Consider the following 11298-nt stretch of genomic DNA (forward strand, 5'->3'; position numbering starts at 1 on the left):
TGACGGTCACAGTGACACAGGTGTCACAGTCTCCCCTACTTTAGGAAATTTCGTCCCGAAATTTATTCGTAGGAGTCTGTCTGTGACTTTGTGTCAAATAACCCCTAGAGATATGCAAAGCATAATCCTATCATTTCCTTAACGGACATTCTTCAGAAACGAAAATGAACAGACGGAGTCATTTTCAACAGATGTTTCCTCAGAAACGGAAATGAAAAGGATAATCAGACGGATATTCATTTCCTTCAACGGATATTCTTCAGAAGCGAAAATGAATGGATGATCCATTTTCAACAGATGCTTCCTCAGATTCAGAAATGAAAAGGATATTCAAACGGATATTCATTTCCTTCAACGGATATTCTTCAGAAGCGAAAATGAATGGATGATCCATTTTCCTCAACGGATTCTTCATCAGAACAGAAATGAAGGATTAAACAAACGGATATTCATTTCCATCAACGGATATTCTTCAGAAGCGAAAATGAATGGTTGATCCATTTTCTTCAACGGATTCTTCATCAGAACGGAAATGAAGGATTAAACAAACGGATATTCATTTCCATCAACGGATATTCTTCAGAAGCGAAAATGAATGGTTGATCCATTTTCTTCAACGGATTCTTCATCAGAACGGAAATGAAGGATTAAACAAACGGATATTCATTTCCATCAACGGATATTCTTCAGAAGCGAAAATGAATGGTTGATCCATTTTCTTCAACGGATTCTTCATCAGAACGGAAATGAAGGATTAAACAAACGGATATTCATTTCCATCAACGGATATTCTTTCAGAAGTGAAAAATGAGTAGCTAGTTCATTTTTCTTCAACGGGTGCTTCATCAGAATTGGAAATGAACAAGGTTCACTCAAGGCACATGACAAAACTCGCTGTGGTTTCTGTGCACTAAATTCCATAATTATGTAGGCCTCCATAATTATGTAATTCCTTGCACAGTCTGCACAGTTCATTTCATAATGTGTAGGGGAAGAAAAAATCAAACCTGTGATGAGTGTGGCTAGACTACCATAGGGTCCTTTTAATTAGATCAACAAAAGATCTCTTTAATTAGACCACTCAAGGAGTCTTTTCAGCTATATCATCACATGATATTCCTAACCAGAATTTTGGATCAATCTGTTTAACTAGACCACTCAAGGGGTCTAATTATGGAATAGTACTTCATAACCCAAGGGACTCAACTCCAACGTAGAAGTCCATTAAGGATTTAAGATAGTACCTTTGGATATCCTACTATGAATCCCTTATACGAAGATATGGAAGATTCTACGAGGATTTGGATAACAAAATTGGATCACAAAAACATAAAAGGGAGAACATAAGCATATAATCACATAATTGTTAAATTTGGCCTTTAAATTGTTATCTTTGAACGCGGATACTTAAAGCATACCAGGAATCCAATCCGTGGATTTCATTTGGCACTTTAATCATTTTCAAGAATCTATCTATGAAGATAGGAAAATCTTAATAGGAATTCGGCTTTGTCCTTATTGAATTGTAATGTACGTATTGAATCATACAAAGAATTCAATTAAGGGCTCCGATGAACGATACCCATCCACAAGGATCTAATTATGAGGATAGAAAGATCCTACATGGATTTTGGAATTTGTGTAACGAGAGGTGTTCCGACACCTTGCACTAGGCGTGCTTACGTCGATACACAAGGTAGAAAGTTCATGAGGTTGAGGCACAAGGCGACATATGAAGCAGAATTTGAAGGTTGAGTAGCAGCAGGATTGGTAACAACTTTGCTTTGGATCGCAAAGCGGCAGATGTTAACCAAATGTCCCCATCGTCCACCGTGGGTACATTTGAAACAGGGTATTTGATTTGGGTGATGACGGTGGCATTGATTGCACCAAGGAGCAGTTCCCTTATACGGCTTCATCCCTGAGGCGAGTCATGGTGATAGCTAAAACAACAGTCCTCTGGAGTACGACGCCTACTTACTGGGTAGTTGCAGCACCTGGTTCGGACATTTGGGTGTTGTTGCGATGAAGAGGCATCTTGAAGACAATGGAAGGCATAGGAGGGAAACAAGCAAAAGATAGCCAAAAGAGAATGACAACACATGAAGATTGTGACCATTTGTTTGTTACCAAAGGCAAACAAATGAGACAGTGACTAATCAAAGTAAGCGGGTCAATATAATGTATCGCGAAGACATGCTCGCCTATAAGTGGACACTCACCCCAAGAGTTCCCAGGTAAGAGTGACTGGTCCGATACTGCGGATTTGTACGAACACTCTAGCCTAAGACAGAAGACCCAGGGTACAGGCATCCACTCTTCCAGTTTGCACGTGTTCACATTATTTAGACCCAAACTTTGACGAGTTTGAAAACTCAAGAGGCACTAAGCCAAATATGAGTCAAACTGGAAGGGTTCAAAACCTTATAATAAATCATCCTAGAACAGATGATTAGTTTTCAAGGCAGATCAATTTATGTTCTTATTGTGGTTGTCACTTAAGGATAAGTGACGGTATTGTTTTATGACTAAACGCAAGTAAACTCGCGTTAGGGTCCTAGGAAGGTTATAGTCTAGGTCAAAGCATTACTAATAACCTAATTCCCTATAACCATTGGCTCTGATACCAACTTTTCTGTCACACCCCGACCACGTAAAACAACAAAACGTGGCGGAAACGTCGGGGAGTGTTGTAACAGAATCATTGTTTCACAACCATGGAATAAATAGTTTCGTTTTATTGAATTATTGAACTAAATGTTTTGATACAAATTTGATAAATATAACTATTATCCTCCAAGTTTTAAAGTCGCTAAGGCCTTGTCCATTCCTATGTGAGAATACACCAATATCATCATCAAATGCCATCAACTAATGTACCTGAAACACATGTGAAAATAGGTACGTCAGCATAAAAATGCCGGCGAGTACATAGGTTTTGTATGAGTTTCAGATTCATGGCTCGTTTTACATATTGCAATACTTATTTAAAAACCTTGTTTTGAAAAGTATAGTATTGCGACACAAATAACCAACTCAAATCAAATTGGTTATATTTTATAAAAAAAAAAAAATCTCGTAGCCATGATTCTTAACCCCAAAACATTTGTTTAATTAAATCCAGATTTGTAAATCGTTTATGGAATAAAACTCGAATAGTATAATATATTGTCGGAAAACCTTGTATTACAACTTTGTTTTGTTTACCATTGCCCAAGTGATCTAGATAACGCAACGATATATAATGTATTAAAAGCACTTATATATAGGAAGTACCAGCGGCGTATCCACCATGCTTTTAACACATTATACCCGCCCCGTTACCTAATCACTTCCCTAACCCAACGGTTCAAACAGATTCAAACAGTTCGTGTCAATCAACGGTTACAAACGGTTCACATAGTCAAATAGTCACATACGGTTCATATAGTCAAATGATTACAAATGGTTCACATAATCCAACGGATCATCTAGTCAACGGTTACAAACGGTTCACATAATCAACGGTTACTAAAAGTTCACATAGTCAAATGGTTACCAACGGTTTATATGATCAAATGGTTACAACGGTTCAAATGATCATATGGTTACAACGGTTGAAAATGTAAAACAATGTGTCCATATGCTGGATGAGCATATGCGACAAAATGTAGTATATGGAAATCAATGTGCTAGCATGTTAAGTGAACATACATAGCAAAACATAATGAAATCGTGTACTAATAATGTACTATTGAACATAGTAAGTATATGATATAAAAACATGGGAAACATGAAAGTATCAAGTAGGCACATGTGTTCCACCCCAAAACAGTTTGAAAACAGTAAAAGAGGGGACTATGTACTCACCTGAGGGTGCTTAGAAGTCTTGAACAACAACCAAGCAAAGCTAGAGTGATTAGGGAATCAAACGGCACCCTATATAGGTAACTATGTAAATAACCGGACCTAAATCGGGAGATAGGATAGAATGAGGTTCTATAAATCAAATGAGTAATTGAACTCATATGGTATGATTTAATAGACCCTACATTCTGATTGAAAGGCCTACCTAAGTGCTTTTGACCCGTTTCGACACGTTATGGTAACATAAGCTACTATAAGGCGTCGTTAGCGTAAAACTATGTTCGGATGGTTAACTATGTGCTATGCCAAGTCTTACATGCCCAATTATCCCTAAACATGTTACTAAATCAGATTACTTGTCAAAAATATGTTCACATAGGCAAAATACAGATTTTAGCTTCAAAAGGGCATTTTGGTCATTTCCTATGGGCATACAAGCTAACAAGCAAATGACTAACCAATCCTATGTGATCATAAGGTATATCCTCAGTGGTTATTCCCTATGCAACTATGATCACTAACTAAGCTTGGTCGGATCCTAACGATCGACCAAATGGGTCGGGTTCGGAAGTATAAGCGGTTGTTTAGTCCGCTTATCTTACGACCCTAAACAAGCACAAACTAATAGTGTCGAGTTAGACATGTCAAAACATGTCTAACCTACTGATTTGGTATCAAAACAAAGTGTTTTGATACCCTAAAGTAGTTCCGAGGCAAAATGCGTGCTAAAACGCATTTTGACCGAAACTTTGACTCGACACTACAACTAGATAACGTGGTAATCAGCGGTTATAATCGCGAAGGATTATAACTATCGTGATTACAATCACGTTTCAAAGTTCAATTGAACTTTGACTTGACCAATTGATGGTCAAAACCGAAAGTCAAACTGTTGGCCAAACTGTTTGACTTTCTGCACTACATAAGGAAAAAGCAAGAAAAAGAATGAAAGAAGCTCACTTAAGGTCCTTGCTATCTTTTCTACAAGAAGACAAAGTCCCAAATGCTTGAGAGAGAGCTCCAAAGCAGATGTGAAGAGAAGAATGAGAAGAATGAGCAAGGAATGAATGAAATGGATGGGCTATTTATACTTGTGGTGATGCTCTAGGATCATCACAAGTGGTTTGTTTAGCCATTAAGGAATAAATCTCATCCATACAAGTGTTAGGAGCAGGTGCAAAGCCTTGGAGAGCACTTAAACTTGCTCAACACACCAAGAATTTACCAAAACAGCCCCTGAATTTGCAAACAGATGCTGAAAACACACTTTCTGCCCAGATGAGGCGCTCGCGTAGCGCTAGGGCATAGGCCTTAGGGCTCGCGCTACGCTAGCATGTATCAGGTTCAGCAAAGTTTCAAAATTGACAGAAATGGTCCCTGCACGTGTTTAAAGCCTTTTTCGATGCGTTTAAACCCCGTTAACCTCATTTCAAGGCTCTAAAATGAAGTTAAAGCATAGGGGACTCAAAACATGCTCAAAAACATCTCGGATGTCGGTTCGTTTGGTCGTACGGTCACGTTGTTCGGTTATTTACGACGAAACTCGAACGGACGCGAAAACGATCCAAATTAAGCGACGAATGGAATTTTTGCATGGCGATCACTAAAACAAAAATATTTTAGTGTGTACAAAAATTTTGGATGTCCAGATGTGTCCAGAACGTAAGATATGCGCGAAAATGCAAACTTACGCCGTTTATGACACTTTTAGTCCCTGTAAGATCATATAAGCATGTTTTCACACACCGAACCTATCAAAGCTTATTTCTAAGCCATATTTAGGTTATATATGGTATGTTTAACTTATGATCAAGTTCCGGACTGTTCGACACCATACGAATCGGTATAGTTTCGCAGTTTGACACAAATAGTCCCTGCGATCGAATAAACTTGATTTCGGCATACCAAACCATCCAAAACTTATTTCTAAGTTATGTAAAGGTTATTTAAGGTATGTTAAGCCTATGTCACTATTCCGGAGTGTTTGTTGCATTAAACTGGTTATATTTACGCATCAGATCGTGTATAACCTTCCAGAAAGCGACTTAAAGCCCGAAATCGAACAAGAATTGATATGTGCAAATGATACACATATTTTCACAATTCCCAAGTATGAAATACAAAATTTCATTGGTTTGGCATTTGTTTGACGGTCACAGTGACACAGGTGTCACAGTTTGAAAAGGGAATCTTGGGTAAACAATGTAATTGAGTCTTGGTATTTGCGTATGGGATCGATCATTACTGTAGGTCCCTCTCGGAGGATGAAGTTCAACCTTAACCTTGTTATACTAACCCACTAGCAAGTGCGGAATCCAAGCTAGTGAGCAAACCGAGTTGAATCAAGCACAAACACAACACACAAAGATTCACCGATTAACACAACTTGTATTAATGCGAATGAAAGGTTCCGGTTACAAGCTCAATGTTTACAAATCAGTTTTGCAAACTCTCAAAGTGTGTGTGTGTGTTCACAGAATGCTCTCCTTCTCTCTTGTGTCAACTCCCTCATGAACACACACTGCATGGGTATATATATACCCAGCAATGGTTGCCTGTCCGAAGGATCCGATAGATGATCGAAGGATCATCTATCGATGTCAAAGCCATCGAAGGATCCACAAATACCTCGAAGGATGGTGTATCCTTCGAGGTCCATCAGAATCCATCGAAGCATATCTTTCGTGGTCATCGAAGGATCTACACTATCCTTCGATGAGCTATCCTTCGACAGAGATGTATGACAACCATTTTCTAACTGTTCGGCCAAGTCAAACCAGGAGGACGGTTGACTTGGTCAACTTACAGACTAACAAAGACATCGTTTTACATCATGACCGAAAACAGACAAAGTACAGACATAAGTGCACCAACAAACTCCCCCTTGGCTGTAGCTTTGTCTCGATTTTGGTCATCTTTGATCTTCGCGTCTTCAAGACTCTGATGTCCTTTTAAGTCTTCAATGTCGGAGGATCTTCAAAGTCTTCACGTCTTGAAAGCAGAGAGTGTATCAACAAACTACCCGTATCATGTAGGAAGTGTGTTGACAAACTCCCCCTTAACATAAGCTCCCCCTTGAGTTATGCTCGTGAATGACTTGATCTTCAATGCCTGAGATCCTTGTGGAGTTGATGATGGTCAGCGGCAACTCGATTATCTTCATCTTTTGAGTGCCTTCACGTCGTGTCTTCATTCCGAAGCTTGTCATCGACTATGTTCTCCTAGCCTTTAGAATCTGCACATGCAAGAAATCTAAACGCGTAATGAGAACAACTGCTTGGAATATAGTTAACATAAACAAATGACACACGTATGACGATGTCACAATCAAACACGTCCAACAATTTGAAAGTTTAATAAATTCGTCAGTTTTAGATTTAACTTTCAAAAACTCGCAAATTTCGACCGTTTATGAAGATTTTGTCAATTCGGTTTTTGTTCAGGTTTCAGGTAGCAAAGACTCGAGCTCCAACATCGTACGATCGAAAATAAAATGGAAATAAAATCTTTTTGGTATTTTTGAATTTTTCAAAAGTAAAGACTGAAAGCAGTAAATAAAAATATACAGACATTCTTTTTGCGAGTTTCGAGGGTAAGAGAATCATATCAGTGTACGGTCACGCCAAAACACTCTTGTTGTTCAGTTAGTTAACATTAAGATAAGCATCCTATAACAATTATCGGTATTGTTGTCCACTTAAACTCAACTTATCAGATGTAATCATGGCAAGGGGATACGTTAAGGTATGATTTATACTTACCGACCGGTGTTCATCCACATCACGACACATTCCCGTATCAAGGTATGCACGAGGGTTCATCTTACCGGTGGGTATACCGATTATCATCTGTTTGACCGTATATGATGTGAGTTCTCACTTATTTTGATTTGAAAACAAGCCCTATGTGATATAATCACTTATTGATGAGGAACTTGATTTTCATATGCATGAGGGCACAGGAGCAAGTCCGTGAACAGGTCAGTACTTTTGTACAGCAGAGAGACGAACTTGACTCCCGGATAAATGTGATATTTTATCACTTATTTGATTTGGACATGTGATTGTTTATCACTTATTGAGGTCGAATGCAGTATGTAATATGTACACGTATGTATAGTATCATGGAAGATCTAGACTTGCGTCCCCATTATTTTTCGGTAAAAGATACAACCATGATACCCATATGATAAGCAGCATAAAGACCGAATATCTCAGAATCTCGGCAATCTATCAAACGAAATTTCGGTACTAAGACCATATGCCAATGAATGGTTCCCACCTGATCTTCAGTCGATTTAAGTTTATATCACCCTGCACACTTTAAAATGATTGTGAGCCTACCGATACATCTTATATAGAGCTGCTTATCGTTTTTCATTTAAGGTTTAAAGAGGTTTGAATAGACCACTGATGTACTATCATTTTCTCTTTTGCTCGCCAGGAAACTCATTTTTGTTTTTCTATTGTTTGTGTGTTTTTGAAATTTTTTGATGTTTTTGGATTTTCAGATTTTTGGATTTACTCCCCCTAAAATCAATAAACTAAGATAAATTTAAAAACACAAAGATATTTACAAAAATGATTTTCCGATGTTGGTATACTCTTGCTTGACCTTAATGCCATTTACCAATAATAAAAAAAATCAAATCTTGATTTGTCAAATGCGTTGGTAAAAAGTCAAATGCGTTGGTAAAAAGGTCGGCACGTTGGTCATCGGTGTGGACCATGACAACATTGACGAGTTTCATAAAGAAACAATCACGTGTGAGGTGATATTCGAGATCAACGTGTCAGGCCAAAGAGTGCTGTATGAGATGATAATAATTCATAAAGCAGCTTAAATATCGACAAGCATAAGAGAGATTAGAAGTTCAAAACCGTATCCTGCAACTGCTTCGTGCATTGCAAGGAATCTGAGTGCTCTCCCAAACTTGATATCCACCCGGTGTGGACTTCAAGGTCGAATTTGCAGCTACTGAGAAATCTCTTGACAGCAACAAGATCATAAACCTCCGGGTCCGGCTGGTCTTCCATATTGCACCAGCGAAGGTCTTTGACTTTCTCTTTCAGAAATGGTGTGCGGATGTTCAATCCATGCCAAGGCTTCTGCACATATTTCATTGTATTCTTTCCTGAAGACCCGATCAAGAACCATAGCAACCAACTTTTGGCATGTTCTTCATTTGGTCGAATTTTACAACTTCATTCAACCACATTCTTTCACCAACATATCCTTCTTCTTTCCTTTTTCTTTCCTCTCTCTCCATCAATGGCAACAACACTCTCCTAGATATATCAATATTTCGGATCCTTATGTCGGCAAACTTATGCATGGATACTCCACTATCAACAATCCTAAGACTATCAATAGTTCCTCCTGGAACATCCTGCACACTCATTCAGAGGTTAGTTGGAGAGGGGGACCCAAGCCTTTGTGGACTTGGGTCGTCCTTGATCATCAAGGAAAGTGATTTCAATCACTTGATGATTAGGAAATAGAACCTCTGGTGCTCCCCCTGACTGAATTACCTGTTTTTGTTTCCAAGCTTGTTGTCCCTTACCAGTATTTGAATTAATTGTTTTTGCATTTACTGGTTTTGCAGTTGTGGATTTAGATTGTACAGGTTTTTCTTCTTTGACCTCTGATTTTAAGGCCTTCTCAATTACCTTTTGGTTCTTTTGTTTTAACTTCTTTTCCCTTTCTTTCAAGACACGTGGGTCTTGTTTCGGGGAAACCGGTTGTTTTTGGTAATTGGTTTCTTGGGGAGCACTAGTTTTTCCTTTCAACTTTTGCAGGTATGGGCAGTATCTTACAATGTGCCCAACTGTGCCACATTCAAAACACATTCTCCGCTCTACAAACCTCGGAGAAACATGTTGATTACCAGACGGAGAACCAGACACTGAACTTTGTGATCGAGATGTGCTTGGACCTAAGTCACATCCATTGGTGTGTTGGGTATAATTGTTCTGATCATTTCGTTTTAAAATTCTAACTTGTTTTACAAAATCAATGTTAGATTTATTTTGAAATGTTTCAAGTTTGTCCGTACCCTTGGATCCAACAAAGTTCACTTTCTGTTCTCTTTTCTTAGCTGGAGCTCTTTTGTTTTGCACCCTTTGAACCTTAGGTTGCTCAACCTTAGATTGTTGAATTTTAGGTTGTGCAGCCTTAGGTTGAGGAGCCTTAGACTGCTCAACTTTGGGTTGTTGAACCTTTGGTTGTTCAGTCTTAGGCTGCTGAATTTTTGGTGCTTGAGCATTCTTGTTTTGAGCCTTCTTTCCCTGTACCTGGCCCTTACCCTTTCCTGAATTGACTTGTTGTTTTCGCTCAACTGGTAGTTTTTGGTTTCCGTATTGTTTTCTAATTTGTTCACACGGAATTGGATCACATTGGGTGACGGTTACTTTGCTACCTTTGTTTCCCAAAAACTTATCAGTACGTCCTTCAAAAATTTGCTCAATTAAATCTTGATTTACATTTTTAATCGAAAAATCTTTGTCAGAGTAGATTTTGCTATCTCCTTTGAGGGTATACAACAAGTTATTCCCTTCAGGGCTAACTACAAGGGATTCCATTGCCTTTGACATTTCAGTCTTACTCGGTTTCACTGGTGGATCACACAGAATGTGATTCTTGATAGGAATATCTGTTGTAACCGAGTTAGACTGTTGTTTCACAATTTCTTCAGATTCATCGTCCGAAGAATCAGCATCCTCAATAATGGGAGGACTCTATTCCTTAACACACGATGAATCTGACACATTCTCAGATTCTGATTGCCCCGAGGATGATGTACCAGTTGTGAACCCGAGGCCTGCTGCAAAGTCATCTGGACCGAGTGGCACAGTAGGTTCAAAACGGGGCATATCCTCGTCATTAGGCAATTTGGAATAATTGTGATTCATTGGGGGAGGGCATGATTTATAACCAATACATTTTGTATCCCCCTTTTTCCTTTGAACATCAATGATGTGATCCAATACGTAGCGGGAATTGGAATAGCTTTCCAATTTCTGCTTAATTGTCTCACATTCACACCGAGCTGTTGCTAACTCCCCCATTTGCTTTTCAATTGTGTCAATAAGATTATTGTTAGCATGTTGTTTTCGCAAAACAGCCTTTTGTAATTCTGAAACATCATGTCTTAATGACGCAATTGTTTCTTTAAATTCCTTTTCATTTCTGGTTAAAAACAAGTTAGCTTCAGTTGCTTTAGAAAGATCTACAATCAATTCTTGATTGTGTTTCTGTGTGATTTCAAACAAACTCTCCTTTTCTGCATATTCTAAACACTTTGCACATTCAACAGAAGCAGAAGTAGAGTCAGAGTTAGTATCACATACCTGAGAAGTCTGACCTTCTACGTGAGCCATAAAGGCTGTATGAAAAGAAAAAGATCCATCTTCAGAGAAAAACTTAGCAAGCTTCTCGGAAGTTCCAGCAGAT

The sequence above is a fragment of the Helianthus annuus genome, chromosome 2 (genome assembly GCF_002127325.2).
Source record: "Helianthus annuus cultivar XRQ/B chromosome 2, HanXRQr2.0-SUNRISE, whole genome shotgun sequence".
NCBI lineage: Eukaryota > Viridiplantae > Streptophyta > Magnoliopsida > Asterales > Asteraceae > Helianthus > Helianthus annuus.